We start from the raw sequence: 12,491 nt of genomic DNA on the forward strand, positions 1-12,491 counted from the left end.
CCCACTTATATCTTTACTTCCTGGCACACAGATGTATCATTTCTTTGGTTTTGCTGATAGAGCTTTTAAAAAAAAAACAAAACCTCCAAGTGATCTTTTTCCACCTTCGTTTTCTTAAAATCTCTTATAATTGGAGATTTCTCCAAGCAGTGTCCACAGCGGACCACTTGGCACTGTTAACCCTGTGGACAGGGCAGTTTTTCGTGGGCAGGGGGGCTACTTGTAGGATCATGAGCCGCCCCTCTGGCCTCTGCCCACTGGATGCCAGTCGCTACCCCACTCTAGTTGGCAACCAGGATCTCAGTACCAAGTGTCCCCTGGGGAAGGAGAGGGCAAAGTTGCCCCTAGTAGAGAACCTCTCCCTTCAGGGACTGGGGTCCCTGCAGCGTGGATGCAGCTTGTCGGGGACTCAGTGGGGGTAGGTGTGTCACAGAGAGCCCCTGCAGTGGGGAATGGTCTGAGCAGCCTTAGGACAGTGCTCCCAGGCGTCAGGGCATGGCTGCAGGACCACAGCTGGTGCTGCCCTCTTCGCGCAGGTTTGGACAGACCTGGGCACCCGAAAGAGCTCCGTTGAAGCCTGGCTGCATCGTGTACCGGCGGCAGGGCGAGACTCGATTCTCCCTGACAGGAGCGTGGGCGGCTGCTCAGGCATGGGGCCGGAGGGCACACCTACAGTCCAGTCCGGTGACACTTAGCACATTTCGCCTTCCACTGTTGGAATCGTGGACATCTGATCAGGCACACATGTTCACATACCTGGAATCAGTAATTCAGAGAAGAGGGGCGTCCCTTTTTATTTTTAAAAAGGTAGGTTTTCTTTAAATAGCTTTGCCACTCTAGGATCCTAATAATAGATTTTTTTTTTTTTCAGAAAGACCAGGAGTGAGGTATTTGATTTTTTCACTTGACTCATTCCTCCGGAGCTCGCTCACTCACTCATAAGTTCAGCTTATAGTCACCGGTTGTCTAGGTACCAGGCATGCTCAGCTTGGGGGACACCTCGGCTTGGAGGAGAAAGGCAGGTGTGGCCCCTGCGGTCACCGTGTTTGCAGAGTATCGGGGGAGAATTCAATCGAGTGATTCCAGCAGTTGTGAGTGTGTGGAACGGGTAGATGTGCAGGGCACCGTGGGGGCACAAGAGAAGGACATCCAACCCCGCTGGGGATGGGTGAGGACCCTGGATGTGCAGAGCCTGGCACAGACCCAGCCCCTCGGTGCCCATCCCCCGCGCCCCTGCCTGGGGGCCTGCCGAGGCTCCAGGCTGCAGTGCTCTGCTGCAAACAGCAGAGAGCAGCTGGAGATCACGGCCCGGCGGAGGCCGAGCCCGCAGGAGGGCCGCCGCGCCTGGGGAGGGGTCGCTTTGCCCTCTCACCTGGCATTGGGGCAGAGGACCAGGGTGTGGGCGAACACGGGCCAAGCCTCCTCCTGTGCCTCAGCAGGAAGCTCTGACTTCTGACCGCATGGAGGCTGCCTGAGCCCGTTCGGAAACAGCCCTTGGCTCAGAAGTTTCCTCGGGGACTGGCGTTTGTCGTCAAATCTGCTGGGCCCAGCAGGAGGATTGCCATCGTTCTGGTCCCCTGCAAAGCTCCCTCCTTTGGTCAGACGATGGGCTGGCAGGCAGAATGGAGGAAACTGCTTCACAATGGCTTTATTCGGGATGAGCTAAGGAGACAGCCGCTGCCCACAGGAGATGCCTTCTTACTGGCTTATAAATGCACACGATTCTGGCTCGTGCATTTATTTGGGGTGGGGGGACCCCATTCAAGCATCTCTGTCCTCAGCGTCTCTTTCTCTGGCAAAGGAGGCAAATTGTAATGATTTGTTCCAAGGAGGTGCTAATGGATGGTAATAAGTTAATATGTCATTCTCTCCTCTTTCACAAATCACGTGGCTGGTGTTCTCAGTGTAAACAAGCTCTCCTTACTTGTCCCCAGAAGAGGGGAACTAGAGGGAAAATTTGCATTCCTATAATGGGACTTTCACTAAGTAGGATTTCCCCAAGTGTGGTCCAGGACCACTGCATCAGAAACTCCTTATAAAAAAAAGGATTTGGGCCGTGGACTTGGCCCAGTGGTTAGGGTGTCCGTCTACCACATGGGAGGTCCGTGGTTCAAGCCCCGGGCCCCCTTGACCCGTGTGCAGCTGACCCATGTGCAGTGCTGATGCGCGCAAGTAGTGCTGTGCCATGCAGGGGTGTCCCCCGCATAGGGGAGCCCCACATGCAAGGAGTGCATCCTGTATGGAGAGCCACCCAGCAGGAAAGAAAGTGCAGCCTGCCCAGGAATGGCGCCGCACACACAGAGAGCTGACACAACAAGATGATGCAACAAAAAGAAACACAGATTCCCATGCCGCTGACAACAACAGAAGCGGACAAAAGAGGACTCAGCAAATAGACAAAGAGAACAGACAACGGGGGCGGGGAGGGGGGGAAGGGGGGACAAATAAATGAATAAATAAATAAGTCTGAAAAAAAAAAGGAAAAAGGATTTCCGCTGTCTCTGTCTACCGAAATTGAACATATGCCCAACTCTGGCCCATCAATTTCCCTTCTAAGGAGGTAGAAGAGTTTGGAGTATTTATATCCAGCAAATGATACGCATAAGAACATTTGAGCTGTGATGAGAGCCCCAAACTGGGACCAACCTGAATGTCCACCAGTGGGTAAAAGGGGAAACCAACTGTGGTATGTGCATTCAGCAAGAAGAGTAATCACAGAATAAACTATCGATCCACACAGCAAGATGGTAGTCATCTCATAAATACGATGCCGAGCAAAAGAATCCAGACTCCAAAGAGTGCATACTGTATGAGTGCATTTATATGAAGTTCTTCAACAGACTGAACTCAGCTGTGATGGCAGAAGTTAGAATAAGCATGATCTGGCATGGGCGTGGAGGTTTTTGATTGGGAAGAAGCATGAAGGAGACTTTTGGGGTATTGGAAATATTCAATATCTCACTCTGAAAGCTAGTAATACAGTTGTGTACATATGTAAAATACATGGATTCTATATTTTATTTAAAATCAATCAGGGACGCAGACTTGGCTTAATGAATAGAGCATCCACCTACCACATGGCAGATCCATAGTTCAAACCCCGGGCCTCCTGACCCATGTGATGAGCTGGCCCATGCACAGTGCTGATGAATGCAGGAAGTGCCATGCCATGCAGGGGTGTCCCCTGTGTAAGGGAGCCCCACGCGCAATGAGCGCACCCTGTCAGGAGAGCCGCCTAGCGCGAAAAAAGTGCAGCCTCCCCAGGAGTGGCACCACATACACACGGAGAGCTGACGCAGCAAGATAATGCAACAAAAAGAGGCACAGATTCCCTGTGCTGCTGACAAGAATAGAAGCAGACACAGAAGAACACACAGCAAATGGACACAGAGAACAGACAAGTGGGGGGTGGGGAAGGGGAGAGAAGTAAAAAATCTTTAAAAATCAGTTTGGACTGAGTGTGCCCTGGGACAGCTGAGCAAAATGAATCTTACTGCCTTAGGTGACCAGATCTGAGAAGAATCTGGGTTGGAGTCCAGTGCCCAGGAGAGCTGACTCTTGACTGCTGCAATACTGGAAGTAGCCGGGAACTCAGAAGGCCCTCTGTGTATTACACGCCTAAAAAAGTTTGAAATGTTTAGAAAGGACTCCAGTGCATAGTCTGGACTTGAAAATAGAAACTGTTTAGACCTACAAGTAATTTGCTAAGAATTGCTCTTTTCACATTTACCCTGTGCACAGACCGTCTCTGCAAAAGTCGTATCTTCTCTAATACCCATTAGTGAAGTCTAATAGTTTTATTCATTCAAGTACTTTACCTTTCTTGCCTCAGTTACTTCTAGACATTTTATATTTCTGTTCCTAATCTGGATGAGCTCTTTGTTTTTAAATGTGCTTTCCAACTGACTGTTGCTATTAACTAGAAAAATGACTGGCTTTTTGGATATGCCCAAGTATCCCGGCATGTGGCTGAACTTCCATATGCATTTGTTTCCTTGGGTTTTCTAGCTGCACAGGGATGACACCTGGAAAGTTTGCCGTTGTTATTTCCCCCTTCCCAGTGGTCAAAACCCTGATTTACGTCTCAAGGAATCAAGGCCCTTAAACACTTTAACCTTCAGAGTCAGATAATTCTGAGCCTGGCAGCGTCTAACTCAGGCACGTTGCTTACCCTCTCTGTGCCTCATTTTCCTCATCCCTATCACCAGGGGACTATCATTGACTTCATGGGGTTATTGTGGGGACTAAGTAAGATAATACTTAGAAAAATAGTGTGACTATAAAACTCTGTTTTGCCTCCTGCCTTGTTTACATAAAACAGGATATTTGGTAAACTTTTTTATTGAACATTGTGTAGGTTACACAGTGTTACCGAGGTCTGGCATTCTTGGGCCAGCCCTGAAGAAACTCTTCAGGTGATGATTATGTGTCTACTCTCACTTCTTCAGAGGAGATTGTGATCATGCCCACCTTTTTTGTGTTAACAATGCATACAGGACTAAGAGGGATAACTTAAAAATAAATAACGTCATTTGAAAAAAGAGAATACCTGCTTTTAGCACAGTGTGTATCTCAAAGCTCAATAAATGTTAAATAAATCATCGTTTTTATTGTATTTGGGCAGAAACATATAAAAATGAGAAGGAAGAGACGCCCAAGTTGTTAACAACATGCTAGATGACTGGAGCGGGCAGCAGGTGACAATGACATATGCTAAGCCTCAGGGAGAGCTTTAAACAACAGGAGGTAAAACACCAGCCCTGCATCCGTAGTTTGTTTGAAGCCTGCCTCACTCGTCCCTGGCCAGCATCCTGGAGGGAGGATTAACCAGTCACTGACACAGAGGTCCTCAGCCGTGACTGCACATCGGAGCCTCTAAAAATGTGTCCATGCCTGTGCCCCCCCGCAGACCCCTTGAACTGACTCTCCGAAGGTGGCTCTGACCTCAGGATCTTTCAGAAACTCTTCCAGATGATTCCAACAGCCGAGGTGTCCCCATGGCTCCAGTTCAGCATTTATAGTGTTGACCTTTCAGGCAGGAATCACGGAGGTTTAGCCCCAAAATTCCAGCTAGCTCAAGGGCCCCCTCCCCCTCTTTGTAAGACATTAATCCAGCCATTGCTTCCATATGAAACTTGGCCTCTGAGTCAATACAATTGTAAATAAGACATGCCACCTCCATCCTTCTTTCAAAAAGTCATGGCTAGAGAGTGAGGGTTCCAGAGGCACGGGCTCTTCCTTCTGGGGGGACTGAACAGATGGGCTTAGCCCAACCAAAATAGAGACCTAGAGAGAAACTGAGGATTGCCTGAAGCTACTCCACACTGAGGACAGGGCCCAGAGGCCTTAGGGCAGCGGTGTGCACCCTGGGGTGGTTTTGCCCTCTGTGGGACAACTGCAATGCCTGGAAACAGTTTTGGTTGTCACAACTGAAGCGAGTACTACTGGCGCCTAGTGGGCAGCTGCTGTTGACTATCCTACAATGCACAGGACAACCCCACAGCAAAGCAGTATCCGGTCCACATTGGGAAACCACGGGTCAGGAGGAGGAAGCACTTAGTCACTGATGAAATCAACTGCCCGCAAACCCCTCCTGCCCATGGAAGGAGAAGGATTGCGCCAAAATCAGGAAGGAACCCCGAAGAGAACCTGTTGGGTGGACTGGAAAAACAGGTTGGAGGGAAGGCTACTGGAAAGACCATGGGACCTTGGGAAAATTCTTAAGAGGTCAGCCATGCCTCAGGAGTAGAGAAACCAGCCCATGAGTAGTTAGCAGACGCCGGATGTGTAGCTTGGATTATGTTCCTAAGTGGCCACAAGCAGAGCATATCCTGATGGGGAGTTCTAGCATCAAGTCTTAGCACCAGACCCGATGTGGTGAGTAGCCGTCTTGTGTTTTGTTGCTGCAGTGGTGTTATTTGTTGTTTAAAAACTTTGAGGGCAATCTAACAAATTTCCCAATGGGGTACAGTGGGGAGAACCAGGATGCCAGAGTCCTGACTCTCTCTGGCTAAGAATTATCTTGTAGTGATTTTAAGATGGCCATGACTTCCCATTTTAACCTCTCAGAAGCTGGGATACATCCAATAGCATATGGACACGATGCTTAGCGCACATGAGTTAGCACTGGGTATGGGTTTATTGGAAGAGTTAATGAATAAGTGGGAAGATAAATTAGCTAATTAACAAATAAATGACATTTCAGTTCCTTCATCTGTAGAGTGGAGATAAGACAATTAAGGCTGTTGTGTGAATCCTGTGGGATGACATATTAATGTGATTGAAGAGGATGAAATGCCTTTTGAAAACCCCCAGAGGCTCTCCTTGCCTGTCTTTACATCCTGGCGGTTGTTTCTAGGATGATGGTAAGAACGAAGGGAAGCTGAAAGGCAAAGTTGTGTTGACACGGATGTGCCTTAACCTTAGGGGAGCACACACAGGCATGACCAAAGGCAGTGGACACAGGGCAGGCGGCACGGGGTGTGAGAGGTCCGGCAAATATCCAGGTAAGCTATGGATTTAGGACCAATTCTGTGTGAGCCAAGGGCACTCTGGCTGCCTTTCACCAAACTAAAGGTTTTCTCCCTGTGCTAGCAGCAGAAGAGCTAGAAAGGAGAGGGTGAGTGCTGCTCCACTCCCTCAGGCAGTGCTGGTGGGAATGGGTCAGTCCAGGGCTCCAAATCTTAAAGCAGACACAGAAAAAGGACAGGCACTGGAGGGCTTAGGGCTCTGTTCACTCGCTCATTTATTCATTCAGCAAGTACTTATGAGCATGTATTAATCTTCTTTTAATTAATTTGGCTGTTCTAACAAACTTCCACGAGCTTAGTGGCTCAAACAATGTAAATCAATTCTCGTACAGTTTTGTAGGTCAGAAGTCTGACCTGGGTGACACTGGGCTAAAATCAAGGTTGTCTCACGGTACTGACATCCCAGTAAAGGAGACGATTATCTTACTGTCACGGCAGGTAAAACACTTGTTATTTACAAGCACGACATAGACAATTAAAACAGAGCGATTGGGTGGCTACTTCCGAGAAACCGTGAACTGCAGCAAAGACCTCTAGGAGGAGGTGACGTTTAAGCTGAGAGCTAAATAATGAGGAAGAGCCAGCCACACTAAGGTTGAAGGAAGTGTTCCAGAAAAGAGAATCAGCTGTGCAAACACCGTGGTGGGGATGAAAGCTTGGTGAGTTAGAGGACTAGGAAAAGGCCCATGTGGCTACAGCCTGAAGGGGGAGCCGCCTGGGGAGGAGACAGTGACCAGGTCACCTGGGCATTGCAGCCTGTCCTGAGGCGTTCGGCTTGTGCTCCAGGGCATTGGAAGCCTGCGGGAGTGCTGGGATAGAAGGTACATTCAGAATGATTACATTGGACCTTTTAGAGTGCTTTCTTTAATGGAAAATGGATTCTAAGAGGTCAGGTGCAGAAGCAGCAAGACTAGTTAGAAAATTGGAGAAGTCCCGGTAAGAGCTGACAGGAGCTTGTCCTGGGGGGAACGTTAGGGAGGAGAGAGAGAGAGAGACAGAGCCAAAATATATTCTTTTTTTAAATACATATTTTTTATTTTTATAGAAGCTTTAGATTACATAAATGTTGCATCAAAAATTTGGGGCTTTATCCTGGGTGGTGCTGCAGGGACAATTACCGGACATTGTATGTCCTCCCATGGCCCACTGGGTGGAATGTGGGAGAGTGTGGGCTATGATGTGGACCATTGACATGAGGTGCAGTGGTGCTCAGAGATGTATTCACCAAATGCAGTGACTGTCTCATGATGGAGGAGGTTGTTGGTATGGGGGGAGGAGTGGGGTGAGGGGGGTATATGGGGACCTCATATTTTTTGAATGTAATATTTAAAAAATGAATAAAGACAAAAAAATAAAAAATAAAATAAAATAAAATTGGGGGCTTTAAAAAATTAAAAATATATTAAAAAATATATAGGGAATTCCCATAGACGCCCACCCCCTCCCCTACCACACTTTCCCCCATTAACAACATCTTTCATTAGTGTGGTACATTTGTTACAATTGATTAAAACATACTGAAACATTGTTACTAACCAGGGACCATAGTTTGCCTTATACTTTATACATTGCATCACAAAATTTTATAGGTTTTGACAAAATGTGTAATGGCCTGTATCCGTGACTGCAACGTCAGGCAGGACAATTCCAATGTCCCCAAAATGCCCCAAGTTACATCTATTCTTCCCTCTCCCTCCCCTTCATAACCTCTAGTAGCCACTGCCTTTATATTAATGATACAAGTTCTTCCATTGCTAGAATAATAAGTCTATTTTAATCCATAGTTGCATTTCCCTCATAGGCTTGTTCATTCCTCAATCTTGAGGGTTTTGGGATGGTGATGCCCACTCTGTTTCTGATTGAGAGGGGAGTTAGATCTCACGGCGCAGATTGATGGAACTGTCTTGCTTGCATTTACTCTTTGTTTTTGGGGATGGGCGTGGTCCATCATCCTTTTGTTATTAATAGTTGTCCTGGGCGAGTCCAATGAACTGGAGAGTAGGTGTTGCAACTATGCTGAGATTCAGGGCTCAACCGGCATATGAACAGACTGAAGAGTTAAGTCTCTGGGACACATATTTAACAAGTATAGTGCTAATTTTAGGTTCAAATTAAAGGGACAGAAGAGTCATGAGTAGGGAAATTATAAATGAGTCTAACTCTGTTACTTGGGGAGCGTATATTCCAAAGTAAGGACCTTTGACAGGGTGCCTAATTCCTGAGATTGCCTGCCCTGCCTATAGTGTCCAAAATATATTCTTGGGATAGAGTATGCAGGACTTGCTGATGGATTAAGCAGGAAGTGAAGAGAAATAAAGATAATGACTGGAGTTCTGGTTTTTCACCTGGGTAGATGACGATGTGTTTCCTGAGAGAGAATGTACTGGGGAAGGAGCAGGTGTCTCACCACGAGTTTGAAATGCCAGTTAGAGAGCTGTGTGAAGATTTCAGGTATGCAGTCGAGCCTGCAATCCCAGGGCAAATTACAGCCAGAAGGACATGGATGTCACTCAGATTACAAATGACAGTCAGGATTAGCAGCAGCATGTTTTCCAGTGCTGATTCATCTCCAAACAAGGAGGCCCCAGTTTATTCTTCTGCATAGTAGCAGGGACCAAAGGCGAACACAGGAAAAATGAAAGCAGCCTGGGTATTTAGGATGGCAGGACTATGTATGATTTCACTTTCAAGTGCGTGGTTCCTTTAACACTCTCAACTTCTAAGTTAGCTTTTCGAAGATAGGGGTATCTCCACCATACCCTCAAATGCTATAGACTCAAAGAACATATTTTTACCTTTACTGCTAGCTATCACCAACTGTATCTGAATAGGTAAATATTCTATATGTTTAAAATTAAAAAGTAAATTTAAAAATCCTCTGTGTTGAATAAGAAACATAATGGAAAAATTTAAAATACAAAGCTAAATAGGTCAAAATTTGTGGGAACATTTTCAAAGGAAATTATCAAGAAAGTGAAAAGATACCTACAGAATGAGAGAAAAAAGTGGCAACTCATATCAGATAAGGGCTTACTGTACAGAATATATAAAGAATTTTCACAATGAAACAATAAGAAGACAAATAGCCCTGATAAAAAATCAGCAAAAATGAGACCAACTTTTCAATGTGATTCTTTTAAAGCACTGGTTTCAAGAGTAGAGAGACTGGGAATAAACATTACGGTACGGAGATGGAGATGGAAACTCAGTTTGTATTAAGACAGATGCCATTATCTTTTCCTAGAGTTATCTTGTTTACTATTCCAAGTCTTTCCAGTCAACTTTGTGGATATAGTTGCTAAATATATAGAACTAGCATTTTTACACTATTGCTATATTTTGAATTGAGCAGCTGTATATTGCTAAAGAGGGTCCAATAATTGGAATCCTCGTTAATTGAATTGCTCTGAAGTGTAGCTACAATGTTTTTGCATTTTTATTTTGAAAGCTTAACAAATAACTCTATCTAGGCATTTTATTATACTTTGAACTTTAGTTTGCTCGCAGTTTCCTATGTAGATTTGAAAATTATACACCAATGTGTTTTCCTAGACTCTTAAGAAACACTGCCCTTTGTTAGGAAAAAAAAATGAAGATGAAAGTATATATTGTAAAGAAGGTATATCAAGAATGTTAGAGAACTCTGAAAAAGATGTCTCATATCATCAGTAAAGTGTCCTTATATCATAAGGATATAATGTATGCTTTACTGAATTAGAAGGTTAGTGACCATTATTCACAAATGGACAAATGTCCTGTTAATTTATAAGAGATTTTGGGGTGATGTGGAATTAGGTGGGTCGAAAATTGTTAAAATATTCACTTTTGTTAACAGTATTTCTGTTATATTCTGTTGTATAGTGGTGATATACACAGTGGTAAAACAACAGTAAATTATTTAAAATTTAAAGTACAAAATGTCACCATGTCTTCCCATTTAACTTTTTTCTGTATTTTGGGTTTAGATTTTCTGACATCAGAACTTGGACCCTTGAAAAGCAAAAGTTTCCTCATTGCCTCTTAATAAAAAAAATATTTGTGATTATAATTTGCACAATATTTCTTTTGTTGTGCTTTATAACTTGTTTACAATAAAGCATTTCTTTGCATTAAAAAAAATCAGCAAAAATCTTGAAGAGACATTTCTCCAAAGAAGATATACAAATAGCCAATACACATATGAAAATATGCTCAGCGTCATTAGCTATAAGGAAATGCAAATCAAAACCACAATGAGATACTACTTCATACCTGTGGAGATTAACTATAGTATTAAAATAACCAGTGTTGGAAAGAATGCAGAGAAACTGAATCTCTAGTTCATTGTAAATGAGGATGTAAAATGGCATAGCCACTGAGGAAAGCAATATAGTAGTTCCTGAAAAATTTAAATATAGAATTACTATATGACCTGATGTCTTAGTTCCCTGGCAGCCATGACAAATACCACACAATGGTTTGGCTTAAGGGCAGGGATTTATTGACTCACAGTTTTAGAGCTTAGAACGTTTTTCTTCTTCTTGGGGTCAGTAATATTCTGGCTGGCCAGCAATCCTTGGATTCCTTGGATTTCCTGCCACTTGGTGATTTCCTCTCCTTTCGCTTCTGAATTACATTGACTTCCACCTTCTCCCAGTGACTTTCTTTTTATAAGACTTCCAATAATAGGACTACAACCCATCCCAATTCAAATAATAGGTTAGAGGTTACCAGGGGATGAGAAGAAGTGGGGAAGGGGGGAGTATTTTGTTTTGGAAAAAAAAAAATGTGGGATGCATCTAAAGCAGTACTTAGAGGAAAATTTCTGTCTTTAAATCAGAGATTCTCAACTGGGACAATTTTGTTCCACCAGAGGATATTTGGGAATGTGGAGATGTTTTTGATTGTTGGAGCTGGGGGTAGGGGTGCTACTGGCATCGAGGATGTAGAGGCTGGGGTGCTGCTAAACATCCTGCAATGCACAAGACAAAAACCTACAGCAAAGAATCAACTGACCCCAGATGCCAATAGTACCCAGGTTGGCAATCTTTGCTTTAAGGATTGCCAGGAAGAAAGAAACATTAAAAATACAGAAGCTAAGCATTCAGCTCAGGAATTTAGAAAAAGAGTAATAGAACAAATCTAAAGAAACAAGAATGGACAGAAAGATAAGAGGAGGAATCAGTGAAATAGATAACAGCACAATACCCACAACATACAAACAATAAAGATTAACAAAAACCTGGTTTTTGAAAAAGGCTAGACAGAACCACGACAAGACTGATCAATGATATAAGGAGAAAATATGCACATAAAATACAGAAAGAAAAAAAAAGGAAATGACTGCAGTCTTGGCAGATATAAAAATAATGCAAGAAGGGAGAAATTCCTAGAGAATTTATAAAATGCTAAAGTTGGTGCAAGAAGAAATAGACCATAGATCAGTAAGTATTAAAGAAATTGAAATGGTAGATAACAGCCTTCCTTTCTAAGGAAAAAACTCAGATCCAAATGGTTTTGCTGCTGAATTTCTACCAACTTTCAAGAAAAAGTTCATTCCTATCTTATTCAAGTTGATCCATTAACTAGAAAATGACGTGGACCAACGGAAAGACTTTCCAGCCTCCTCCGGGTTGAGCTGACATTGTATTGTTGGCATGGCAATTATTCCTCAACTGATTTATAAATTCAATGTATTCCTAATCCAATTGGATTTTTTGGAACTTGTTACTCTCATTATACATTTTACATGGAATAATGACGTTTCATAAGCAGGTTTGTCAATCTTGAAAAAAAATAGGAGGCAGGGCCAGGCAGGATTAGGGTGGGACATGGTAGGCCTTCCCCCGCCCCAGAGTAGCTGAAACTATACTGGCCTCTCTCTGACCCTTCCCTGACAGATGACTATTTTCCTAGGCCACTGCACTGAACTTCTGACCCGGCAACCTAAACACATCAAGGATTGTTTTTTGTAGTTAGAAT

General features: G+C 44.1%; 1 protein-coding gene across 1 annotated transcript in view; it reads left to right on the plus strand.

The window, feature by feature from the left end:
* The first annotated feature begins 5,574 nt into the window (after window positions 1-5,574).
* Window positions 5,575-12,491, plus strand: part of SLC2A9 (solute carrier family 2 member 9) — a 274,455-nt gene continuing 267,538 nt past the window's right edge. Inside the window, exon 1 of the mRNA XM_023587389.3 lies at window positions 5,575-5,877. The gene's annotated coding sequence lies outside the window, so the exon portion shown is untranslated. The remainder of the gene's footprint in view (window positions 5,878-12,491) is intronic.

The sequence above is a fragment of the Dasypus novemcinctus genome, chromosome 1 (assembly GCF_030445035.2).
Source record: "Dasypus novemcinctus isolate mDasNov1 chromosome 1, mDasNov1.1.hap2, whole genome shotgun sequence".
In the NCBI taxonomy this organism is placed as follows: Eukaryota; Metazoa; Chordata; class Mammalia; order Cingulata; family Dasypodidae; genus Dasypus; species Dasypus novemcinctus.